The sequence below is a fragment of the Argiope bruennichi genome, chromosome X1, assembly GCF_947563725.1.
Source record: "Argiope bruennichi chromosome X1, qqArgBrue1.1, whole genome shotgun sequence".
NCBI classification, from domain to species: Eukaryota; Metazoa; Arthropoda; class Arachnida; order Araneae; family Araneidae; genus Argiope; species Argiope bruennichi.
The window spans coordinates 40,938,476-40,964,155 of NC_079162.1; the positions used below are offsets into that span (position 1 = coordinate 40,938,476).

At 30.3% G+C, this 25,680-nt stretch overlaps 1 protein-coding gene across 1 annotated transcript in view; it reads right to left on the bottom strand.

The window, feature by feature from the left end:
• Positions 1–25,680, bottom strand: part of LOC129958690 (A disintegrin and metalloproteinase with thrombospondin motifs 9-like) — a 241,905-nt gene that overhangs the window by 101,266 nt on the left and 114,959 nt on the right. The window lies entirely within an intron of this gene.

A 25,680-nucleotide genomic window follows, 5' to 3' on the forward strand; every position in this document is an offset into this window, starting at 1 on the left:
GTATGCTTTTTTTCCAGCTGATTGCAGTGTAGTTTTTTTCTTTGTTTTTTAATAATGTCCACCTACATCTATACCAAACCGTAAAGGGGTTACATGAGCTCTAGAAAAGAAGTCGTGGTGTTGTGTTAAGAGTTATTATTATTTCTGTAACCAAGGGGAAGGGCGACTGGACCATGGAGATCGGCGCAAATGAAATGTCAAAGAGAAAAACAGTTGTTGAACAAACTCGTCTAATCCTCGTCAAAGGATAATAATCCTCGTCAAAGGATAATAATCCTCGTCAAAGGATAATAATCCTCGTCAAAGGATACAAACTGAAAAATTTCATTCTTGAACAAATGCGCGCTTATTTATACAGTACTTGAATTTTAGTTAAATATGATCAAAGTCTTATAATAGTCTTTTTTTAATGAATAAATATTTATTAGAAAATACTATAATAGTTTTCTAATAATTTTTCAAAACATTAGAAAAAGTATGATGATTCAATATAAATTTTTTAAATATACCAGGTATCTATTTTCGAAGTGAAAAGTTAATTTGAAAAATATGATTTCAATCTACATGTCGTGTAAATCGAAAACAAGATATACTTTAATAAGAATTATCAGTATTTTTTATAATTTCCAAACCCCACACCTCATGTAAGACAATTACTACAATTTCTAGAATATTGTGTAGTTCAAATTATTTTAACTATATACTATATGTCAAAATGAAACCATTCGATATCATAATAATTTAAAGAAAAGCAAAATAAATTTATTTAAAAAATGCTAGAACTTTTAAAAGCTATATGCTATCCTTTTAAGAATAATCTTCTATTTTAAATAAACCATTTTAAAAACAATAAAAATTTCTTCAGTATTAAGAGAAAATTGTAAACATCTGGATACATTAAGGTGAAATAATACGAAACTAGTATTCCTGATCAACAGGTTGTTCATCAAAAGCAGAAAATGATTTATTGAAAATTACTGGTTTTAGTATTAGTTTTATATCAAGCCAATATAAAACTTGTATTTCCAGGAAATAGCAACCATAAATTTTGTTTACAAGGTTAATAGCGCATTAATGCTATATGATGGAAATATCTTATTCATAATGTTTTGATTCATTTGAAAAGAAATAAAATATAATTTATCATAACCTCAATTCATCATTATAGTTAATTCAATTCAAATATTATATATCTTTAAAAAGCTAAGAAAAAGTTTATTATTAATTGGTGATTTATTGTAACTCGTTCCTCTTGGCTATGAACAGCTTACTGGTAATTTCCAATGCTATATTATGCACTCTTTCACACAAGCGCTGAACTTATAATAAATTATAATACTCGAATTCGTTCCGCAATATTATAATAATATTATCAAAATCACACTCGTCGAGAGCTATCAAGAAATATTTCCTAGAGAAAGTATTATTTCGCTCCTGGTAACTAGTGTTTGAGACAACACCGAAACATTGACAAATTTTTTCTACATTTTTTATAAAGGAATGCTGTTTAAAGTTTACTGCAATTTCAGTAAGCTCATAAAAACTTTATTTAGCTCTTGCCATTGTAATCTCAATACTGATATCCACTCCTTCTGACTGTATTCTCCTCTGTGCTGAACAATCATATTTATTACACATTACTATTTTCAATAGTTACACATAAGTAAATGAAAGTGACTCTTAGAAATATATTTTATGATTAATTGGTATTAACATATCCGCTACGGTTACTTATAAATATAGTTAGCGAGAGCTATTTAAATAATTATTTTCAAAAATTTAACGTCGGCAGATGAACGTGACTTAAATTAGTAAGATTGTTCAAAAAAATTTTCAACAAATTGCCAATGACATTTAATATGACGAACGTAAAGGAATGCTCTTTGTTACTCATTTATCGTACATGGCGAGCTACTCTGTACGCTTCCCTATCTTTTACAAAGTACAGCGAGTGTGGCCGAACACTCGTCTTATGCGAGTGTTCGGCCGAGCACTTTTAATAAATAAACGAGCACTTTTAATTTTTTAATTTTGTAAAACCTTTAAAAACTCAAGAAATAGCATCAAAACCAATATACGAAAAAAATGATACCAGAAAAGTAGATGATTCCTGTAAATCTTGTTTAACTTGACAGTTTTTTTTATAGGAGGTAAAATCAAAAATATCTTTTAAAAATAATTTACAATTTCATATTTTAATATTAATATCATTTATATATTATTTTATCGGAAAATTTCATGCTATTCCATTATTAACATTGTGTGGTCCGTACATTTAATCAGATTTTTTTTCTTCTTTTTGCTCTGAAAGGACTTATATCGTTGGTGGTTTTTCGAGGCTTTCGGGAGATCATAATTTTTAATTTCATAAATAATTAATTAAAATAATAATTTTTCTAATGTAAATTATAATACCAAATAATAAAAATAAAATAATTAAAAATAGTTTAAAAATTTAAATAATAATTCATAGTAAATAATCAAAACAAAAAAAAATCATAAAATTCGTGTGACACCAGTGTGGCGTCTTCGTCATTCGACCGATAGTTTTTGCAACACGCTACCATGGTGTCATCAGGCGACATAGTGTTAATTTAAAAAATATATATATATATTTACAAAAAGTTGTAAAAAATAGAGCTTTTAGTGATTATCATATTCTGAAAAACTGGAAGGATACAAAAACTTTGAAATTAAACAAAACATCTTAAAGGTTAAAAATAACCATTAATCCTAATCATTTTAATTATAAATTTCTGCTACAACTGAGGATAAAAAAAGATTAGAAAAGCAGCACTATTAACGAAAAAAATACTTTACAACTCCTATAAAGAAACAAGAATCCTCTGAATATTTTAATTAAGAAAATAATTCAGGTGGCACTTTTTTTTTCAAGTGTAACAATTAGAATAAACAATAACTTCGAGCAGCTCTTCTCAGCTTGAAATCTGCAATACATTTTAATACTATTGCTTTCTTAAAATATTAATAGAGAAACAAGAATCCTCTGAATATTCTAATTAAGAAAAGAATTCGGTTTTTATTGTTTGTTTCCAAGTGTAACAATTAGAACGAGCAATAACTTCGTGCAACTCCTCTCAGATTTTATATTTTAATGTTTCTGCTATACTATATTTTAATGCTACTGCTTTCTTAAAATATCGATAAAAAACAAGAAGTATTTAAATATCACAGTTAAGAAATACATTAAAGTAACATGCTGAGAAATAAAAACGGCAGCGATTAGAATGAATAATAGTTTCGTGAGGATCCCCACATATTGAAATCTTTCAACGTCACGCGTATCATTAAGACCAAATTTTACCTCCTAACAGAACTGTCAACATAATCAGCATGGGCAAAAAAAAAAAAAAAAAAAAAATGCTGAAACCCTGAATCATAAAACTTGCTACCTAATGAGTCAAACAGGTGCACCACACTTGTTATGCATCGCAGTTACAGACTATAAAGATTAGCAGACATGAGTGTTTTCATTCATGAATGAAAGAAGGAACAATAATTTTGTCACGTCTTAATAAGATGAGTTGATGCTTGCTGCAGAGAGCGTTTTTCCTTTCAGGTTTCATTCAAATAGACTAGAATCAAAGTACGATTCACAGGGGCTCAGATGTGAGGGAAGTTGTCAGTTATTCTTAAAAACTTCCTGCTCATACTCTGAATCGTAATTTGAAAATCTTTTATATTCTATGTATGTCAAGGACGTTATATAATAAAATTTTAAAGCAATTCACGCATTTTTAAGCGTTAATGCAAAAGTGGTAATATTTATGAATTATATTTCAATGTTGTATGTTAAGCAGCTTTGTTAAAAGCATGAAGGTATTTTACGATGTTGTATTTGATGAATAATAGATGAAGTGGTTCTCAACGTAATAATTAAGTGTCGAAACATTTGAGGCCACTTTATAATGCAAGTCTAATAGGAACCAAAATCAAGCGGATGTGGTTATGTTATGGGCGGAAAAGGTTAGCTAACGCACCTGGGAAAAACTTTAAAATTGCTAAATCGAGGGGCGGAATTATTTTATTATTATTTCTAAGTGCTACTTTAAAATAAAGTAAACGTTAGACAAAAATTACAGGAAAACCCAGCATAACAAGAGGTTCTACATGTAAAATATTTGATGGAAGTACTTATTATCATTTTCAAGATTAGACAGTGCCAATTTGCTTTTTAATAGAAAAGGTTTCACTGTAGTACCTAGTCATTAAAAACCATATTTATTACATGATGGTAAAACTATTAAATTTCGAAACAAACGCTTAAATATCATTAGCAAAATTAAGGAAGCGATTAAATAGACATATAATAGATCATTAACATATTCATAAATTATAAAATTGAATTGTATAACAGCTCTTTTTTTAAAGTTCTTATATGGAAATATATTTAAAATATTTCCAAATGCGAAATTATTCTTTGAACTTTTAATATTTTGTTGCTTTAATACTGATGAATTAATATCAAGCGATCTTTGCCTGGTTTAAGGATTATATATTTTATTTAGATTGTTCCAACAATTTGTTTCTGATCATGATATCCATTTCGAACTTCTGCTGAATTCATGAGCATATTCTGCATTAAGGAAATGAAAACAATGGTTATAAAAAATTATACTTTTGATAGTTTATTTATCTCACAGAACAAAATTTCTTATGCAAAGTGTCCATAAATTAAAGAATTTTATTCGCAAGATATACCATGCAATGTTTATGTCCCAGTTACAAAATTATACAGGAATTAAATATACTGAAACGAAAAATAAATTGTATCTATACGTCAATGCTATATGTTCGCATTTAACACTAAATTTCTCGTTGTGTCTTATACTAAATAAAATCTTTTGAACCAAAACTGACATGCAAAGCTCAGGAATATGATTAAATATATTAGAAATGTAGGGTGAAGCTACTTATATGAAACGCTATAACACAACCTCCCCCCCCGCCCCGAAAAAAACAAACCAAGGATTAATGGAGACAAGATTTCTAAGCTGCCTGTGGGGGGAAGAATAAATAGCGAAATCTATTTACATTTAAGGAATTTACCGGCGGTACACATAATTTAATTATAGTAAGACTTCACTTGGTGTATAAACAGCTATGATTTGTAGATAAGGCTAATATTAGATATCTTTAAAGAAACTGCCTTCTGATTATATCTCAGACAGACTTGCTTTGTCTCTAGAAAAGCCGCCGTTCTATTAGGATGTCGAAAACCTGTCGGAAGTGAAAACTGCTGTCTCTGAAGCAAATAGAAAGCTGAAAGCTCTTCAAACAGCAGCTGCAAATTGACGCAATCAGCAATCTCGCGTAGACTGGACTGGAACATTTACTACAGACGAGTTTCAGTAACTGAAAGGGAGCGTAATTATTTTTCCATTCATCAAAAATATTACGAGAAAGGAAATTAGCTGAGATTAGAAATGGCATACGAGTACTCAAATATCGATTAAAAACCGGCAAGACTGAGTGAAAGTCTAAGGATAATTTTGGAAGAACTTAATTAAGGCTTGTTAAACCCAAGTTGAAGAAATCGATACAACAATTCATAAACATAATGGTCGTTTTCAAAAGAAAGGATCTGATAAATTTCGTTTTATCACATCAGCGTTTTATTTTATTCATATAGAACCTGATTTTTTTTTAGCTCGAAATAAATTAAAACACTGGGAATGGTCTTACCGCATCTTTCTCGCAGATTCTTCATTCAAGGTCTTATTTTCCCGCTCTGCATAAAATTGGGGACCTTTCGGTAAGACCGAGAATACGTTGTATGACATTGGTGAATGACGGATAGGAAATATAGATCTTTGGCGTGAATCTAGCATTTTTACTGAATCTATCGCGAAAATATGTACTTTGGACACCTTTCTGCAGACTGATTGACACCAAAATGTGACGCAAAACTGCAGTTGTAGTCGCAGGATATCGAATTTCATTGATTTAAGTCATTAAGTTTATGAATTATTGTGTTTACAAGTAAGCAAAAGTTGAAATCAACAGATGATCAAACCTTAGTAAGATTTGGTTCAAAATTTGATAGGTGTGTATATTTGCGAAATGTATGCACTAAATTTTATTTATCTAGCTCTTTGCTTTTTGTGGTAATCGATTTCATGTTGTAAACGAAACCTGTGAATATATTTCATACAAAATTTGACAAAAATCTACACATTTGGTCGTAATTCCATATACCAAATTTCAGCAATCTAGTTCAAAACGTTTCTGAGTTATTGTGTTCAAGCAGCATAGACAGACATAATAACAAAAATGCGTTTTTTGGACTCGGGGGAAGTGTGAAACTTGAACATTCATCAAAATCTCGAGTTCGAATGTTTTGATGATTACAATATTTCCTCTATACTTCATGTACGAGAAAGTAAAAAACGTACGATGGTTTTGTGTTTCTAATAAACTTATTTGATAATGTATTTATGACAGATCTTGAATATGAAGATGGTTTCTTTTCTTTACTATTTTTTAGCTATTTTTACACGTACATTTGCAACAGAAATTCTTTAAAATTATTGAAATGTTATAATGCTGTAAAAAAATGATTTACTTAACGCATATACGCTTTATTTAATCAATATATTCTTTTTATAAATTGGAAAACATTACACGAACTCATTATTTCCACTTTCCGTAATTTTACTACTTAAAAAAACTATGTTTTTACGAAGTAAAACTGCTATCTCCATATTGCTCTCTTTAGTTGAGCTATCCAGAATTTAACAATACTGATTAAAAAAATCCTGAATGCTAAATATTATATATTCAAAAATTAAACAGTAATTCGTTAAACTGCATAACAAGTAAGATAAGGGGATAAAATATTATCTATTTAATCCATTATTTTAACGAGTGGATTAATATATGAGCGATTAGTTTAAGAATAGTTTTAATATATTGTATAACTTGTTATTAAACAAACAATAGATTAAAATTATTATAGATACTTGGGTCCTTTACATTGTATGTAATTTAGGAGGAGACTCCTCTATTACGGTTACAAAGCTATAACACGTCCTGCAACTTTTCCAGAAATTTATTTATTCTCTTCTAATTTATGGATATTTCCTTCCTGAGATTTGAATAATCTTAGGTTTGAAGCTTAATAACTGAAGGTAAGAAAAAGTATTCACATCCTATAACAACAGTTTAGTTGTGAAAAATCTATTATATTTGATCAAAATTTTGATTCTCGTCGAAACAAGACTTACAACTGTTTATAAGATGCAGCTCATTACTACTTTAAAATCTGTTTGTGGCCTTAAAGGAATGGCATATAAATAGGAAAAGCAAGAGAAAATGGTTTTATTGGGATTGCAAATATAGATAACTAAATCTCTAGTGATTCTTCTTCGGATTGGGATCGATCTCCCGCCTGCAGTGTTAATGACAAGAGAGCTTCGAAAGTTACATGAGGCAACTTCTGAATGAATTTTCATAACTGGAAGAACTTTGCGTCTTCAATCCCAAAAATCTTAATAATTTTACCTATTTGCGTTTCTATTATTTTTAACATTTAATTTGTATTTTAAGCAATACAAAATAACGTAATGGAATCAGGCTTTTACGACTAGGTTTATTTTGATTAGTTATAAAAAATGTTTATCCATTTTTTTAATAATTTGAATTAAATGTTCTATTACTACGCAAAAAAAATCTTTTGGCTTCACAATAAATATATGTTTTACAACAGATAACCGCTATATTATTTATTCTAATATTACCAATGTAGGTACTTATATTTGGATCTTTAAATAGTAATTTACCACATCGGGAAAAAATGGCTCTACTTCAGTAGCAAGGGAATTCAGAAAATAGCATTATTTTCACGTCTTCTTTTCTGTTCTCATTTCTTTCTATTTGTATACAATTCTTTGAAATGTTGACTATTTCAATTTCTACACTTCGAAGTTCTAAAAAATAAATTGCACCAAAATTTCACTTGAAATGAAAGTCCACTTTTAATTTAAGGACAGCTGTGTGTTTATATGAAACCCGGGGCTCAATTCTTTTATATTTTTTTTTTACTTTATTGTAGCCTTTAGATAAACCTCGCACATAATAAATAGGAATCATAATTTACCAAAACATATTATAAAGTCTTGGAGCATTTAACATCCATATTTTTCTAGCCAGTCTCAAGCTTTTTTGAGCCTGGAAAACCCAACGAAAGAAGCCAAAACACATATCATTCAGAGTTGCTTTTTCTTGTTTTCAGAAGTGATATGGTAGTGAAAAATTACCATACTCTCCTTCACTCAGATGAGAAAAGGAGATAAAAAAAAGTAAATGACGACAAGGAAGTTAAACTTATCAAGACCCGTTGCTGGAAGAAGTGTGACTAGCATTCTCTTTTAGTCTAAGCAATTTTTTTAACGGAATGGCGGCAGCGTTTGAATCAGTCTATTTAAGTGAAATAGACAAATGGAAATCTAAGCCTGTCAGCGACTAATCGCTTAAATTATAGGTATAATAAAATAGGGATTCTGAAACTGTGGTAGTGGCACCAAGTGGGGTCATGAAATCTTTCAAACTGCCCTTTCTATTCCGATTTTTCAATATTAAGCAATTGGTAAAATGTTGTACAATTAGTACATTTTTAAAAATAGAAAGTTTAGCAATGAAATTTTTACTAAACAACTGATGTTTTGTAAAGATGTTAAAGAACTTATTTTTAAGTATTTTCTGCCTTCCTTACATTCATTCATAAAGCATTGCACAACTTCTGCTGTAAAGAAAAAAAAAAAAAAAAACATCGTGTAGCATCATGTTAAAATTTATTACTTTTCAATTTTGGAATTGGGACAAGTTTTTTGTAGAAAGGTGAGATCGCCAAATTTTGTGGCGGCCTGAAAAGGGTTACACAAGCAGAATTTTAAGAACCACTAGAATAGACAGTATCTAGTTGCGTAAAAATTACTAATTAAAAATTTCCAGGCAAAGTCAGAGTTCTATTAAGATATATTTGATTTAAATAATAGATTTCTTTTGGTTTAAGCTTTGGGTTAAGTTTCAAATTATTGACTTGACAAAATTTTAAAAATGATTTTGAAGTGAAGGATTTAGCAACAATTGTAGCAGCTGGATCCCACCACCGATACAAATTGTTCAAATCCTTCCAAGGCAAAATTCAGTTTTTATGATTTGAGTAGTTAACTATTCTTGCCTTCTATCATTAGTAGCAACTATATTTATAGCAAACGCAGCGATAAGAAGTACAAGGCAATGGAACGATGTATAGAGTAATTAGAGTCACTACAGATTAGCTACCTAAAAGCAGTGAAACTAATGACTAGCAGATACGACAGTTGTATGAGCCTGAATGCTGAGATAATGAAAATCTATTCATAATTTCATTTATATCTCTATATTCCCTAAAGTATTTTTTTCATTACTTAGACATATAAACAATTCAAATAATATTTATTTGTAAAGAATATTGTATTGGAAGGCATTGGTCTTCTTGGTATTCTAACCTACTATAATAAGATGTGTTTATGGAATAAAAATATGGAAATTTAAATGGAATATATAGACGAACTTTTTAACCCTCCACCACTGCTTATCCCAAGATTTCCAAGGGTTGAAAGTTAGTCCATTTTCTGCTGCATGCCGCGATTTTTGAGGACTAGTATGTTTATTTTTTTTTTATTATTATTATTTCAGAGTTGAATTATATCATGATGTTAACAGGGAGCATATAAAAGAAAATATCTTCGTTTTTAAAATATTTGTGCTTTTTGTAAAATATACGTTTAAATAGGGATTTCAACTAAATAAATCGCAGTAGGAGTATTAACTGTTAAACCAGAGAGCAGATTTTGGGAATGTGTTCAGATCCTTGAAATGCATAGAGATTCCACCCAATTTTTGTATCAGGCTATAACATCTAGGAGCATAATTTTAGCTAATAATTTTTTAATACTATAATTCAATAAATATACAACATTTAGGCATGACAGTTGAAGGGCTTATAAAAGTATCGTTCAATATAGATAGAGTGTTCAAGACTTGACAAACTTGGAAGAAAAAAAATGAACTGCATAAAATAATGAGTGAGTGATTCATTGTTTTATGGCACAAGGACCAAGATAGGCCATACTGCGCCAATCAATGGCATAAAATAATGAAATGGACCAAATATAAACACTGCGAATCAAAATATGATTAATTGAAAAATAAAATGAGCACACTTTTTATAAAAGTGGTTGAAATATTGTAGAATTATTACATAAAGAAAATTATTCGGTTACAAGAATGTTAAAATTCGATGCTGAAATCGTGAAATCCGCGTTTCCGCTAAAAGGTGTGGTTTCTGGGTCAGGCGTAAATCTTAATAAATATCTTGCGCTGCGCATAGGTTGCATTATTTTTTAAAGTGTCGTTACAAAATCTTTAATTTTTTTTATAAAGTCAATCCTAATACAGTAAGTTAATATAATATATATTAAATCCTGTAAGATGCTGTATAAAAATACATTGCCATTAAATAATTTTCTATAATAACTTACTAACTATAATGGTCTCAATTTAGTCAGATTAATTAAAAAAATGCAATATATGAATTATCTTTATGAACATTAAAATAAAAGAAAACAAATTTCATCTCCGTGGAGTGATTTGAAAGGCTAGTTTTTACACTTTAGTCCGGTTTGAACTAGAAACTTAATTACTATTTCATAAGCATAAGAATGCAAAGAGATGCATTCTTTAAACTGCCCTCTCGGACCTAACTCTTCTTTGCCTACCTGGTTATTAACCTCCCCAGGAGATGCACGATTGAAATTCCAAAGTTCAAACAGCATATTCGCTAACTCGAACCGGTTGATTACCATTTAAAATTAATTTTGCTTCCACTTCAGTTGTGTGCATGCTGTACACACGTGGGTGACATGTTAACGTCCATAAGATAACAAAAAAAAATTTCCGAATTACTAATTCTTAAGTTTCGTGCGCCACCGAGTTCGTATGAATTATATATACTTGAGGCTAGGTTTGACAAGGTACTAATTTAGAAAATGGAAATTTGGATACTTATTAAAAAGAATGGCCTCAAAATGTCAAGAATATAAGCCTTCATTCTAAAAAGAGAAGTAAAAAATAAACAATGCCGGTTTGTAAAATAAATATAAAAAGTTATTTTAAAAGGTATATTTTAACCCACTTATATTCCAGACAACATTTGATTTGATGTATTAGAAGTAACAGACGAGTGTTCTGGTTTCATTTGATCTGTAACATTGACACTGTATTTTGAAGTTCACAAAAGAATACATCAATCTCGAAATACGGTTAAAAGACTGATAAAATGAAGGCGATGTATTATTTGGCACTATAATTCATAACTCTTTTGTATTTGCAATTAGGTGTTTGAACTCATATATCGAATTATAAAATATTTTTGACATTGAGTCTGTAATTAAACCAAAGTAACAATTAATTTAAAGGGTAAAAACTTGGACTCGCTAAAGTATCTCGGATGTCTTTTACGGAGTGTAATAACAAATGTTCCAAATAGGATGCACCGTCTTATTAGGAGTTAAAATTTATTCATACGTCAAGGAGTTAATATAAATCAGTTTTAAAGATTCAACTGAATTTCTGTAGAAATTACTTTCGATCCTACAATTACGGAGCTAAGTTCTCTAAGTTCTATCTATGGAACTTAGTTCATCTTATCGCAATCCTACAACCATGGAATTGAGATTGATGACAGATTCTCAGATTTTGTGATTAAAAGAGATGTACCAGTAGATGCACTCACTCTAAATCAATTCCAATAAGAATTTTTTCAAGAAATCATAGTTATTTGTTAGAAAAACTAAAATTACCAGAATTCAGCTTTAAAAACAATGAAACATATTTACTTAATTAAATGCGTTCGGAAATAATTAAAGAAAAATGGAACTAAATTGATCATTCTGTGGCTGATTGATTGTAAAATAATAAATGACTGTACTAGATGTTGACCGATATTGTACGATATCGTACAGTGTAATACAATATAATAAGTGGGTTTGAGCGAATCATTAGCGTTCTGTCGGAAGCAACCAATCTAATAGTCACACATCATATGTTCTACTATATAGTCTTCAAATTATTATGCCTGATTGCAAATTAATTTGTTCCGTTTCATTAATTAAAAAATTCAAGTTTTCAGCCTTTAACCATGTGGACTTAATTAATCCATGTTCTAAAATGTTCATCACTTCTAATAATTAAATTAATTAATTTCCCCCATCCTTTTGATGAAGGATAAAGTTTAATATCTCTTGGGTTATCAATATGCATGACATCATATTTTTTTTTCAATTATCATTCAATTTTATATTAAACTTTATTTAATTTCAATAAATATATTGTCGTTATCTCTGATTTTAAGAGGTTAAAAATCATTCTTTTAAATGCATGCTATTTCTGAAATCAACCAATTTAACATGCAAGATAGCGATTGATACGGTTTGGCCTTCTAATCAGCCAAATATTTACCTCATACATATATTTAGAAATTCCGATATCTATTTATTAAGAGAGTTAAATATCCATAACTTATTCCGATAGATAAACAATCAATAAAGTAATTTGTTGAGCAGATAAAAATATCAGTCAGTATAATAATAACTCCAGTAGCGACGGTTTTATAACGAAGAAAGAAATGAAGTCAACGGATCAGTTACACAATTTAATCTACTTAATGCGAGGCATTACCGTGCTGATGTCCGAGATAAACATGCCAAATTTCACTCATCCGTCGACTTCAATAACAGTTGAACGGAAGAAGTTAGTCGGAATCAATTAAGAAAAAAATCCCCTATTAAAATGGGAAAAGAGAGTGGAGGTCACAGTGATAAAAAGGTTGGCGCCAGACACATCACTCAACTTATAAGCAATTACTAGAATAATTACCCGCTTTCATATTCTACTGATTCGTGTCCGTTGATGGATAAATCGAAACAAGTGTGAAAATTTTTTACAAAGTATTATTTATACAGTTTGATATTAACACAAACAAGATATTGTTACACTTGAGAAAGAATTTTAAATATTTATGAGATGCAAGAGCGTTATTCTAAGCTCGAAGGGAAATGCTATATTTGCATATCAATAATTTTATTCACTGCTTTTATTAGAATTAATTTATAAATTTAATTATAATCCACAGGTATCCTTTTCATGAAAAATAAAATTTTGTTCAGTTTTCTTCCCCTGTTCAAGATGTCTTTTTAGCTGAAGAGCTGCAATATTTGGCAGTTACACGAGATTGAAGGATCGAGAATTCGTGACCATATTCCACTGGAGATCCTCTACTTATGTTATTTAGTACACACATAATCTAATGATGTGAATCAATAGCTCTTATATTACGCAGAAAATAGCGCAACAAGGTTTCATCGGCATTTTAGCACAGTTGAAAATTATGAAGTCTGTCTCAAAATGATCCTCGTGTTAACCTTGAAAGAGGAAACAAATCAATCGATTTACACGGCTCGCGATTAATTGAAAAATTTTTATATTTTATAAAATCATTTTTTAATCCAAAAAGAACATTTTCTGCATTGTTTCAACTTTACGTGCATACACCATTTCGTCACTGTTATATTCAAATCTCGTACGTCAAATTTGTGAAACCCTTTCATTGACGAAAAATATTTGCAAAAGCAAATCACATTTTCTCTCCAAGTGCTGTATGTTATCACAAAACGCAAATATCACTAGTTGTGCCGGCTAGAACTTGAAATTTTTTTTCAGTTTGTTTTTGACATACAGCACTTTGATATCACAATGAAGAAATTAGAAAAAATAGAATCAGTGTTATAATTAAAATTTCAAGTGACGAATCTAATGAATGACAGACATAGCAAGTCTATTCAATGCTTTTCAATTAACCCATTAACTGCCACGATCCCCATGTGGGTTTTTTTGGAATTTTACGTTCACCATTCGGGGAAAAAATATATTTGTTACCCTTGATAGTTTAGTTTGATTATATATATATATATGTCAATATTGTGTCTAGCAGAAAGTGTGTATTCCGTGCTTCGTTTCTTTACAACATTATGAACAAATTTGAAATTCGTCTGTAAGCTGAACGGAACAGAATTGGTTTGGTTTTTTTTTATATATAACGAAATACAGTACATAAATATGCGATTTAGAAGTCACAGTAACGCTCTGTTACTTACTCAGCCCTTTTTTATTGAAATTATTTTATTGATTATTTTATAACGATACCTTTTTTCAAAAATATCAAATATTTTCAAAGCAAATCATAATTTGAATGTACTTATACTGTTACATAACTTTTTGTGCATATATATATAATTTATCCAACCAAACATTTAAAATAATTGGCAGTTAATGGGTTAAAATTAATCTTTTCAACTTCGGATTTCTTAACCTCTTTTAGATGACATCCTATTTGGGGTATTTATTGTTATTCCAATCCCTATAATATCAATGATACTTGAAGTTTTAAAAAGTGACTTGTGTTTTAAATGACGTAATACTTTCACTTAGTTTCAAATTTAAATACAAAATATTCAGTAATTCGATGCACATTTCAGACATGTCATTAAAATGCAAGAGGTAAAAAAAGGGATTACCGGCTCCGGTATTGTACTCGTCATTCCACCAGAATTCAAAATTACTAAGTTAACTCAAAACAGCTCTTTTTTAGCTTAAATACAGGGTATTAACTTAACTAACAAACCTAACAAAAATACGACTTTTTAAAAAATTTGTTTAACATTTGTTCATCCCATAAATTATTTGACAAAGACTCGCTTCTAAAGACAACACGATTTTTGTCTCCGGCTAAAGTAGAAATCTATTTTTGAATTAGAGCTCTTTAAATTGTATTAATTAAGATCACATATGCATCATTAAAGATGGGATGCTGCATAATCTAAAAATCTAGACACTGTAGCCTGGAATAATCGCACGATTTCTCCTTTGAAAGGTTCATTTTCACTACTATTAACAGGAATTTTTCCAGTTCGATCACACGTGAATTGTAGACAAAACAAACCCAGAGACCGAATCCATGTTTAAATTACATTTTTAGTTCTCCGAAGGTACTTTTAAAAATATTTTTGACGAATTCTAATATAGCCATGCAGCTGAAAATTTCTTTGCTGTTTATTAAAAATATTACTTCAAGCATTTTTATTGCCTTCATTAAAGTGTATAAATCACAAAAGCGTAATGTCACCAAATTTGTTATAATATCGATCTTAACACAATAAGATAACGTTTGATAATGAGATATATCGTTCGTATATAGCTAAGTGCCCAATTAGAAGGAAAACTAAACTGTGTTAATGTGCTAAAACGTTTTTAAAATGCCATAACTGAAAAGGAAAAAAAATCACAGATAAGCATAAGCATAGAATGTATGCAGTAATACAGGGTGTTTATAAAGTCCCGGACCCATTTTGATGTTTAATAACTCATAAAATAATAAAGATAGATTTAAATTAATAACATAAATGGTTAAATAGACTCAAAAATTTTCATGACCCTTGTCAATGAACTTCCACGTGTGCCCCCTTCGTCGCACGGAGAATATCAAGTCGATAGTCAATTTCACACCTGGTAGCGACAAGCATGTCGGCATCCACAGAGCTATTTGCGCACTTTATGGCGATTAACAATGCCAGAAACATGAAAGGATGCTTCATCGGAGAACATTATGCTCTTCAGAAAATCAGCAGCATCTTCTATCCTCCTTAGCATATCTGTTGCAAAGGCCATCCTCCTAGGTCTATCGTTCGGTTCCAAAACTTGAACAATTTGAACTTTGTATGCATGCAGTCTTAATTTTTTCTTAATAACCTTGTACACCGTCGAAATTGACATATCCAATTCTGTTGCCGCTGATCTCACAGATATTCTAGGATTGTGTAAAAATGTCTCTCTGACACGCTCAACATCAAAATCACTTGTGCAAGGACGTCTGGAACGTTTCTTATCTGCGATACTTCCAATTTCTAGAAAATTCTTTTTCCACCGCAAGGTGCTGTTTTTGGATGGAGGATCTTTTTGGTAAATTCTTCTGAAATTTCTCTGTGCTTGCACTATCGATTTCATTTCTATGAACCACCATAAAATCTGTGCTTTCTCTTGTGGTGTATGCATTCTCCTTAATATCCACTCGAATAAAACATCACATAGAAAAGTATTACATAGAACAAACACATCAAAAGTAAACATAACATTGCAATAGTTGTCAAAAATAAAAGAGAAAAATGCAATTAATAAGCAGACAATATTTAGAAAAGTACAGATATTTAGACTGGAAAATGAAATTATCTGAAATTAACCACACTCGCAGACGATATTTACAAAAGTAAAAATATTCAAACCTGAAAAGGAAAATATATGAGTTATTCCATCAATAAATGTCATAAGTGTGTTTATATCTTTATTATTTTATGAGTTATTAAACATCAAAATGGGTCCGGGACTTTATAAACACCCTGTATAATAAATAGAATTTATTATATTACTGAACTACTATTATATTAAAGAATTTTTGTATTACATAGATGACATTTTAAAACTTGAACACATTAACTTATTTTTATTTCTTATTTTATTTTGTCACTTTTAACAACATACCGACGATAGGTAAATAAAAGTATTTAAATAAAGCAACACCTAAACTTGCCATTTATTCTATAAATAAAAAATATAAGACGATTAAACACAGTTCTTTATTTTGTAATACCTTCCAAGTTAATTCTTTTCATTTTTAACACTGTTTTTAGTCTGGATACGTGATATAAAAACCGTTACTCATAGAATTTAACATTCCCATGGATTTGGAGCTAATCTGATTCATAATTCTTTTTTGGGTAGTAGTTGCTCAGAGAAAAGGCTTTTCAAAATTTTAAAGATTTTTTCCCGCAATAACTTCCCGCATTTCACTGGCACTCTTTTTTAAAATTTCATGCCATACCAACACAAGGATATCTGACCTGTGGTGACAGATTTAATATACACCAAGTCCACATACACAGCAAATATTCAGTAGAATCAGATCTCCAAGTCTGGCAATCTCGAAGCTGATACTGTGCAAGCAAGTGTTTGAATTTTGTGGCACTTCATATTTTTAAATAATTCAACATATTAAATCGAGTCTCAAGACCATTTCTTCGGTATTAGCTGCAAATCAAAACCCCACAATCCTATTATACCACACCCTTAACTCTATAGTTCATATAGCTTCTATCCAGTTTGATATTGATATTATATTTAAATCTAAAAATAGTAAATTATAATCAGGGATTAGAAGCCTAACTTAAGAAAAACAGCATTATTAAGCCACGCCTGATTGTTGAACCAATCTATTACTCGAAGTTTTATCATTAAAAAATCGTTTTTTTCAAATGCTTTAACTTTTTAAAACCAAAAGATAATGCCAAAGATTTCGCAGATAATTTTATGTACGCTGATTAGATCCTAAGTACAGCTTGTATAGAAGTAATTTACATATGAAATAAAATGTCTGTCTTCATTTATTTGAACATTTTACACTTCTATAACTACAGATGGATTCGAATGAAATTAAGCATGTTTCTTAGTACCTGGAAGGATTAATAATTCTATTAACCCTTGAGCTACCAGTTTATTGACTTCCAAATTAGATAACATGTCCTATTTGGAACATTTATTGTTATCTTAGTTCCTGTAATAATATAAGGGGCTCTCAGAAGTGTTTCTAAGTGATTTTTCATTTTAAATTCTTAATACCTTCTCTTAGTTGCAGATTCAAAACTAGAATCTCAATTATTCGATGCGAGTGTCAGATAGGTTATTGTATGCTATGGGATTAAAAAGTTTCTAAAGGGACTGAAAAAGGAGTTAAAGGATTTTAAGTTTTTTCCGCCATAACTTTGGAAGATATCTTACGAAAAAATTTTTAACACCTTAGAATTCAAAACGTCAGCTATGCAATGACATCAATGTCACTTCCATACAGTTTCCTTTGCTTTTTAATCAATATTTTAATACTGTTTATGAGAAAGCTCAAGAATAATGATTAAATAGGAGCATTAATAAAGATTTAAATATTTTAAGGCGTTAAATATTGAGTAGATAAAAGGTATACGCGTTTTTTTTCACTCATGTAGAATAGAAAAATGCTGGCGAAGCTATAGGAATAACTGCTAGTGCATTAAATAATATGGTGCATTAAGTAGTAAAGATTTTGAGTAAAATAAAAGAAACTGCGAGACAGAGAAATTCGAACTGAGCGATTTACTAGTCTTTCTTACAAAATTATACAAATTCATTCGTTCTAGAAAATGCAAGAAAAACATTGGACCCACCCATCCGCATTTTTCTTTGATATAGAACAATAAAAATCTGCTGGAATGTGAAAAATGTATTTGAATAAGTACAATTTAAACAAACTGGCGTTTTTATTTTATTCTAGTTATGCTGATATATTTGCACCCTAAAACATTCTCTACAACTCTTTCCTGAGAACTGCAACAGCTTTAATAATAAATTATTTCGAAAACAAAAGAAAACGGAAGCAATAAAGTATTATATCATATTTAGGAATTTCTGTTCCGCTGCCATTGAGACAATGCAAATCAATTAGAAAAATGACGTACACGTTCTGGAATACAGGCAAAATTACAGAAAACAAGTGAAAGGGTTCAGATTATCAGAATATAAAAAACAAAATCGTACCCATAAAATAACACACGAAGAAACGGTCTCTACTCACGCTTTGAAGTAGGCAATAAATTACCCACGGTGTTTTATTCTTGTTTCTATGAAAACAGGAATTGTATCTGCAACGGACTTTGGCCTAAGATTGCGGAGTTTACTTTGTCGTGAAAAGAAATTAGTAACTATTGAATGAATACTTGTTTAGAAGAGTTTTCAAATAATCATCATTTTCTTTCTGTGCTAATTTTTCTCCACTCCCCCATGAAATAAAAAGTGTAGAATAGACGGCTATTTGTTAAGTGTTAAATTGTTACATTAACATCTCATTTTGAAGTTGTGTGATGGCTAACCGAGATGGCCGTACTGAGAAGGTACCTCAACTGAAATTCCGCATTAACATGCCGTATTGTATTACACCGCTGTAAGGTAGTTAACCCATAACAATACAATTAAACAGACTCAATTTGTGGAAGTGGTTTCAAATCTGCGATTTTTAAACCTTTCATTGTGACCTGTGTGCGTGCATACGTGTGTGTTTTAGAATCCTATTAGTTTTAACATAACGTAGTGAAATGATTAACTTTACATTTACTCGAAACAACAAAAAAAAATTCATAAGTTTTTAATTTTTATCAAATGAAATTGCATAAAATATTCCAAATTTGACAATTTAAATAAGCAAAACTGATCATAATGTACACACTTTATAATGTTTGTATACATTACTTCTCTCTTAAAACACAGCATTCTGATGCAAAGTTTTCCTTTAAATATGACCCAACAACCGTGACCACCCTTCTTCAAAGATTAATTTTAAAAACAATTTTTTTTTTTCATATTTAATGGAGAGTTGAATGAAGTATTTTTAATAGTTCTAAAAAAATTGCTTAAATGACCAGAATTTTTTTTAATGTAATTAACAAGTTTCGATGTCTGGCCTTTCTCAATACCAATGATATCCCAGAATTATTATTAGTGAACACACAATATGTACAGAAATCTTTCCTTATTGGAGGTTGAATCATCGAGGAAGTGAAATCGGTAAGGAACATGAATGAATTTCTAAAAGCAACATATTGTATAACATCTGAAAAGTCACTGGTCACAAACCTGTTCACGCCTGAATGAAAGTCCTTTATATTATTGCCGACCTCTCAAAACCTATTAGATAGCAGATCCATGAAAGAAATAAGGCAGCTTACATAACAGAAAGGCTGCTTTTGAACTCTGGGCACAAACAATCGATTTAAGGGGCGGGGTGCACGCGACAAGATGAAATCCGAGACAAGCTCACTCAGAAATTACAATAACTCCTTTCTGCCACAGATGGCCACGCGTCTGGCAAGACTTAGAAGCAGCAACTTGACAAAATTATGACCCTGAAATGTAGGTGTCTGTAGAACACGGAGAAAGCTGATGACTGATTTGATACAGAAACATCTGAAGATAAATAAACGATTTTTATCTTCGGCAAAGTAAAAAATAAGAAAATATTCTTCAAAAAGATAAAATTAATAATAAAAAAAAACGACGAATAAGGTGATAAGCAATTCAGCAAAATATTTCTTTCAAGAAAATTTTTTACCGTACCTGAATGCCATCGAAACATAATACTGATATTTTATTTCTATGGATTCATACTAAGCAATGCTCTTACAACACCTGTCTCCTGATATAAATTATATTAGGATATTTCGTAATTTCTTGTTTACAGAAAAAAAAACAATGTCAAATTTACTGGTTTAAGAAAATTATAACTTCGTCCTAGATAACGCGCTAAAAGATTCTCAAATCAGATCACAGCTCATAATTTTATTTTATTTCTGTAGAAATTCGAAATGAATTTTTGAAGTTGGTCTTATTCTAAGTTCAGGACGATATTGTAGCAATTCTTCAAAATGATATCCCATAAAATCGAATTAAAATGCCTTCAATTATCAAAATGCATATAAAAGAATCTTTAAATTCTAAGATCTGAGAGAATGGAAATGATAATTTAAATGAGCCACTACTAACCATCAAAATTAGAACCTACATCGATCCTTCAAAAATGTTTTTTTTTTTTTTAACTTCTGAAAAATTGAAGCATTTACATAACAAAATAATAAGAATATGTTGTCGAGAATTTCGAATAAACAGTCATCTCTCATTGAAATCTAGCATAACTTCAATTTTAAACTGTTTTAAATAACTAATTATGGATTGTAAATAACTAATGATGGGATTAACAGTATATTTTTTAATCACTAAAAAGACCACTAATATAGAACAGATGGTACAACGTATACCTCTTTAGTGAGCAGTACATCAAAAATGCATTTAAAAAATATATAATTCTAATAAAATAATACTGAAAAATTTGCTGATATTGCAATGAATCATGGTCGTCCTCATGACTGGTCGTAATAAAATCTCCAAGCGAAATCGCCTGAAAATCGAAATTCATTATTACAAGCAAATTTTTGATCACTAGAACCGGAGGATTTTCTATGTATTCAAACATGGAAAATCAGTTCCATGGTATTTTGATCAATACAACCGGCTGATGTTTACACCGGTGATCACTACAGGCGATGACAATTGTATTTCTTTTTTTTTTTTCGACTTTTAATAACTTCTCTTTCTTTCACACATACGGTAAAATTATTCTCTGGATAGACGAATGTTATTTATTGGATTTTTCGACAGTCTCAAATAAGTTTGAGAGTTCGATAAAAAAAAAATGTTAAATCTATAGAAGATTTCCATACTTATTAAAAAAATAACCACATAAATGATATTGCTTCAGTAACAAAGAATTAATCACACTTGAAAATCAATTACGCATTCAAAAATGTACATTATTGCATATAAATTAATGGACATTTTTTAGAATCACAAATTTTCATTTCTGTTTGCTTAATACAGGGCACAAAACTAAATCTTGTGTTTAAAAATTTAAAAAAGCAACTTCTAACGTATAATTGGGTAAGTAAATATTTATAAAAAGATTTTCTACGTATGTTTTGCCCAATTAATTAAACCGAAGGCTGTCATCGCATTCTTAATTAAAAAAATTCATTGGTTATTACTGCTGATTAAAGTTTAGTAAAATCTTAAAAAACAGTAAGTCGAAGATGCTGGAATGGATATTCTGAAGTTATTTAGATTAAAAAATTTTAAGTAAATAATTAAAACAACAAACGTTAGCGGGAACTGATAAAGAACAACTTAAAGGTTTTTGAACAAACTTATAAATTTTCCCATCATTCGAGGCAAATTTCGAAAAGATCAACTTTTTCTATCATAAATTCTGTTTTAATTTTAAAAGCGTTTGAGAAAAAGACTAGCAAAAAACAAGAAAGATAAGAAAAATGCCTAACTGAAATGCATTTTACAAAAACTTACATCAGTATTCACTAAACAGCCTATTAATATGTTATGGAGTACACAAACTAATAAGTTAAATGAAGTTATTTTAAGAGGTCTGTCTTAAACTAATCATAAAATAAAACATGCGAAGAAGCAAAATTACAGTCAAGTTATGTATAGATAATATAAAAAATAATATATTAACCTATATTTCATGTCTTTTCATCAACGTATATTTATAAATGATATATTATGCCGAGAAAAGCTTCCACCTATTAACGGCTTGTTATTTTGTCTGCTTAATTCTTGTTAAGAAACACACCTTAAACGTTGCCATTTTAATGAGTTCAACACGTTGATTGGCCTTTCTTCTTTAATCCTTTTCATTTATTTCAAAGAAGAGATTTTCTTCATGAAGAAGTTACCATTTAAAAACAAGGAACAATAAAATTTTGCTTGTTATGAAATGACAGAAGCTATTTATTCAATTCAAAATTACTTTAATGATGCTGACTTAATTAGCCATTCTCGAGATTTTTGTTTGCATAAATTGCTATTTAAATAATGATAATGCAAAAATAAATACATTACATTTAAATATATCCTCAAGGATTAAATATCATACCAGTATTCTTATTGTTCACTTGACAGTAATTTTTATTCGTTTATGTATCGAGTAGACTGTTGTTAGAAAACTCTTAATTAAAATAATGCCAAGCATACACTGCCTTCGTGAAATTTCAAAGGCTTTGTTTAAAATAGATTTAAAAAAAGTATTTCTAATAATAAATTCTATCTGTATGCTAAGTATTATGAATTTTTTCCCAAACATAATGTCATTGTACCGAATTTTTTCTGGTCATTCCGTGTCTGGGAAACCCACTTTAATCTCCTTTAGATGAAATGAATAAAAAAAATAGTATTTCCAGAAAAACTTAGTTAAACATTCAAATGGAACAAGCCACTTGGAGGTACTTGTCAAGGCCGAAGTGAGCAAAGGGTGCACGTATCACATGCATAATTTGTAGCTGTATAATCTTCTCTCATTAGCCTGTCATTCTCTTTCGAATGCACATGCAAACGCATGTAGGTTGGATATGATAGTATGCATATAAATAGTTCTGTTTCGACGAGTTGTAGCTGTGGCCCGCCCTTCGACGAAACGACTATTTTTCAGTCATCATCGCTTCATAATTGTCACTTGCATTTGCAGATGTTTTTCTGTTCTTAAAATGCGTGAGTTCTCAAACGACCGGCCATGAACTTGTACTCATCCGTCTAGACTCGACATCCCAGCCTTTGTCCTTTAAATCACCCCGCTTCCAAATCAGCAAAAAGGTAATCATAGTACAAAAAAGTTATTTGGATGTCAAGAGAAAGGCTATGGAAATGTTAAGAAATGATAAAGTAAAGAAAAGGAAATACAGTTTTACTGAACAAGCCTCCAATTTACCCAAATTAGCTCTCACCAATAGAGCTGTCAGACGTGGGGTCAGAGACTTAGTATTGCCCCGCCCGCTTCAAAACTCATATCAATGACCACCGTGTAAAATTTAACTTCCGTTAATAACATCAAACATAACTCTTTACCAATTAAATGAAGGTCAAAAGACCGTTTCTTTTATAAAAATATTTATAAGATAGAAAAATGGCAACTATAACTGGGAATAAATGTTTTGTGAAACACGACAAAGGCCACCATTCATAAGACGTTTGTCAGCTACATCAATACATGTCAATCATACCATGCATTAAATGCATTTAAATAATTTAAGTTTTCACCGATATACCGATATTTCGTACTTGAAATAAGCCTAGTTATGCAATATGAATATCTTTTGCATAATGATTGAGCTTAAGATGATGTAATTTTCCTGGTTTATTTTACTTACATCCCTCATGATTCTAATGACTAATGTAACAGAATTATTGTGATATTTGTGATTCAAGAAACGATTTCCATTCTGAGAAATGCCGGGTACATCAATTAGAACTAATAGTGCATTCAGTCAAAGGAAGTAAACGAACAGTTTCAAACCAAATATTTGATATATGAAAAAAAGAAACCAGATTGGTTTCCTAAACAATCTGAAGTAATCTTGATAGTTGCCATTGTAAAAAATATTCGCATGGAAAATTTCAGGAATCTTTTCGCAAAAATAATTCAATGTAGCTAAAGTAACAACCACGTATAACGAACGTTTTTTTCCAAAGAAATAGAAAGTGCAAAGTATGAAACCTTCTGGTATGTGTACGCTGTTTCTGAAAATACAAATCAAATTGACGGTTTTGTAGTAGATACGGGTAAGTACTGAATGCCGATATAGTTACAGTGTTAAATAGATGAGAATTCAGCATTATTCTATGAGAAACCAGTGGGACAGGTCTTCCCAAAACTTTCTCGTATATCCTGTAATAAATGTGTATTATTAACCGCATGTCATTAGCGAACAATATCTATGAAAGAGTAAATTAAAGAGCGAACTTTGACAATGAATCGCTGGGATGCGGTTTATACACAAATAACAGAAAACAGAATATGTATTTTGGATACATTTTTTCCCGAACGTTTGAGGCTAAAATATGGCACAGAAATACAATTGCATTCAGAAAATCACATAAAATAATTTCACATATTTAGGTCACTGAATTTCTGAGTTACCGCACTTACATGCTTTTGAAAGTACAGATCGACAGAGGGACATTATTGTATACCCAAAACGGATTTAGTACCAAATTTGAAAAGAATCTACATTTTAAATGCTGCACTTGTGTACCAAATTTTATCTTTTCAACTTTTCTTATCTGAAGTTTCGGAATTCATTTGTTCTTGAGCAGCCAGCCAGACAGACTTCTTTTGAATGGATTTCTTCCACACTTCGAATAAAATCTACAAATTTGGTGTAAAGATCATATACCAAATTACATTCATCTAGTTCAAAACGTTTTTGAGTTATCGTCTTTACAGACAGACAGGCAGACAATTCCAAAAATATGTTTTTCGAATTCAGTGAAGTCTAAAAGGTGGAGATTCGTCAAAATATCGAGTTCGAATTTTTTGACGATTACAACACTTTCTCTTCTTATACTTCGTACACAAGAAAGTAAACATTTTACGTTGCAAATATAGTAACCAAAATTCTTTTCCCATGTTACTTTCTCCTTTCTTTCTTTTCTTTTTTTTTAGAGAAATAGCATTCGACTTGGGAGTTTTTGAGCACTTTTTTAAAGCTATTCGTGGGAAAAATATCCCACCACCTTAAGAAGTAGGGGAAAAAATAGTTTCATCGAATAACTAAGGAGAGCAGTATTAACATCACAGCAGAGGTAGCAAAAGCATTTCTTATCTAAAAGCTGGCTTATTTATAGCCTTAAGGGGATCTCGTAGTGAAGGCCAAAGGGACTTAACTCTCAGGTTTCGCACTTTAACTCTCTTTTCAATATAGAGCAGAGACAGTCGTTTATAATTATGTTTCCACCTGCTCTTGAAAGCACAATGAGATGATATAAGCTCTTTTGTCAAGTATCCGCGGCTGAGTGTTGTTTTATGTCAAGAATCTTTCTCAGAGGATTCGTTTGTTGAGCTCGAGAACCCCAAAACTGTTCGCT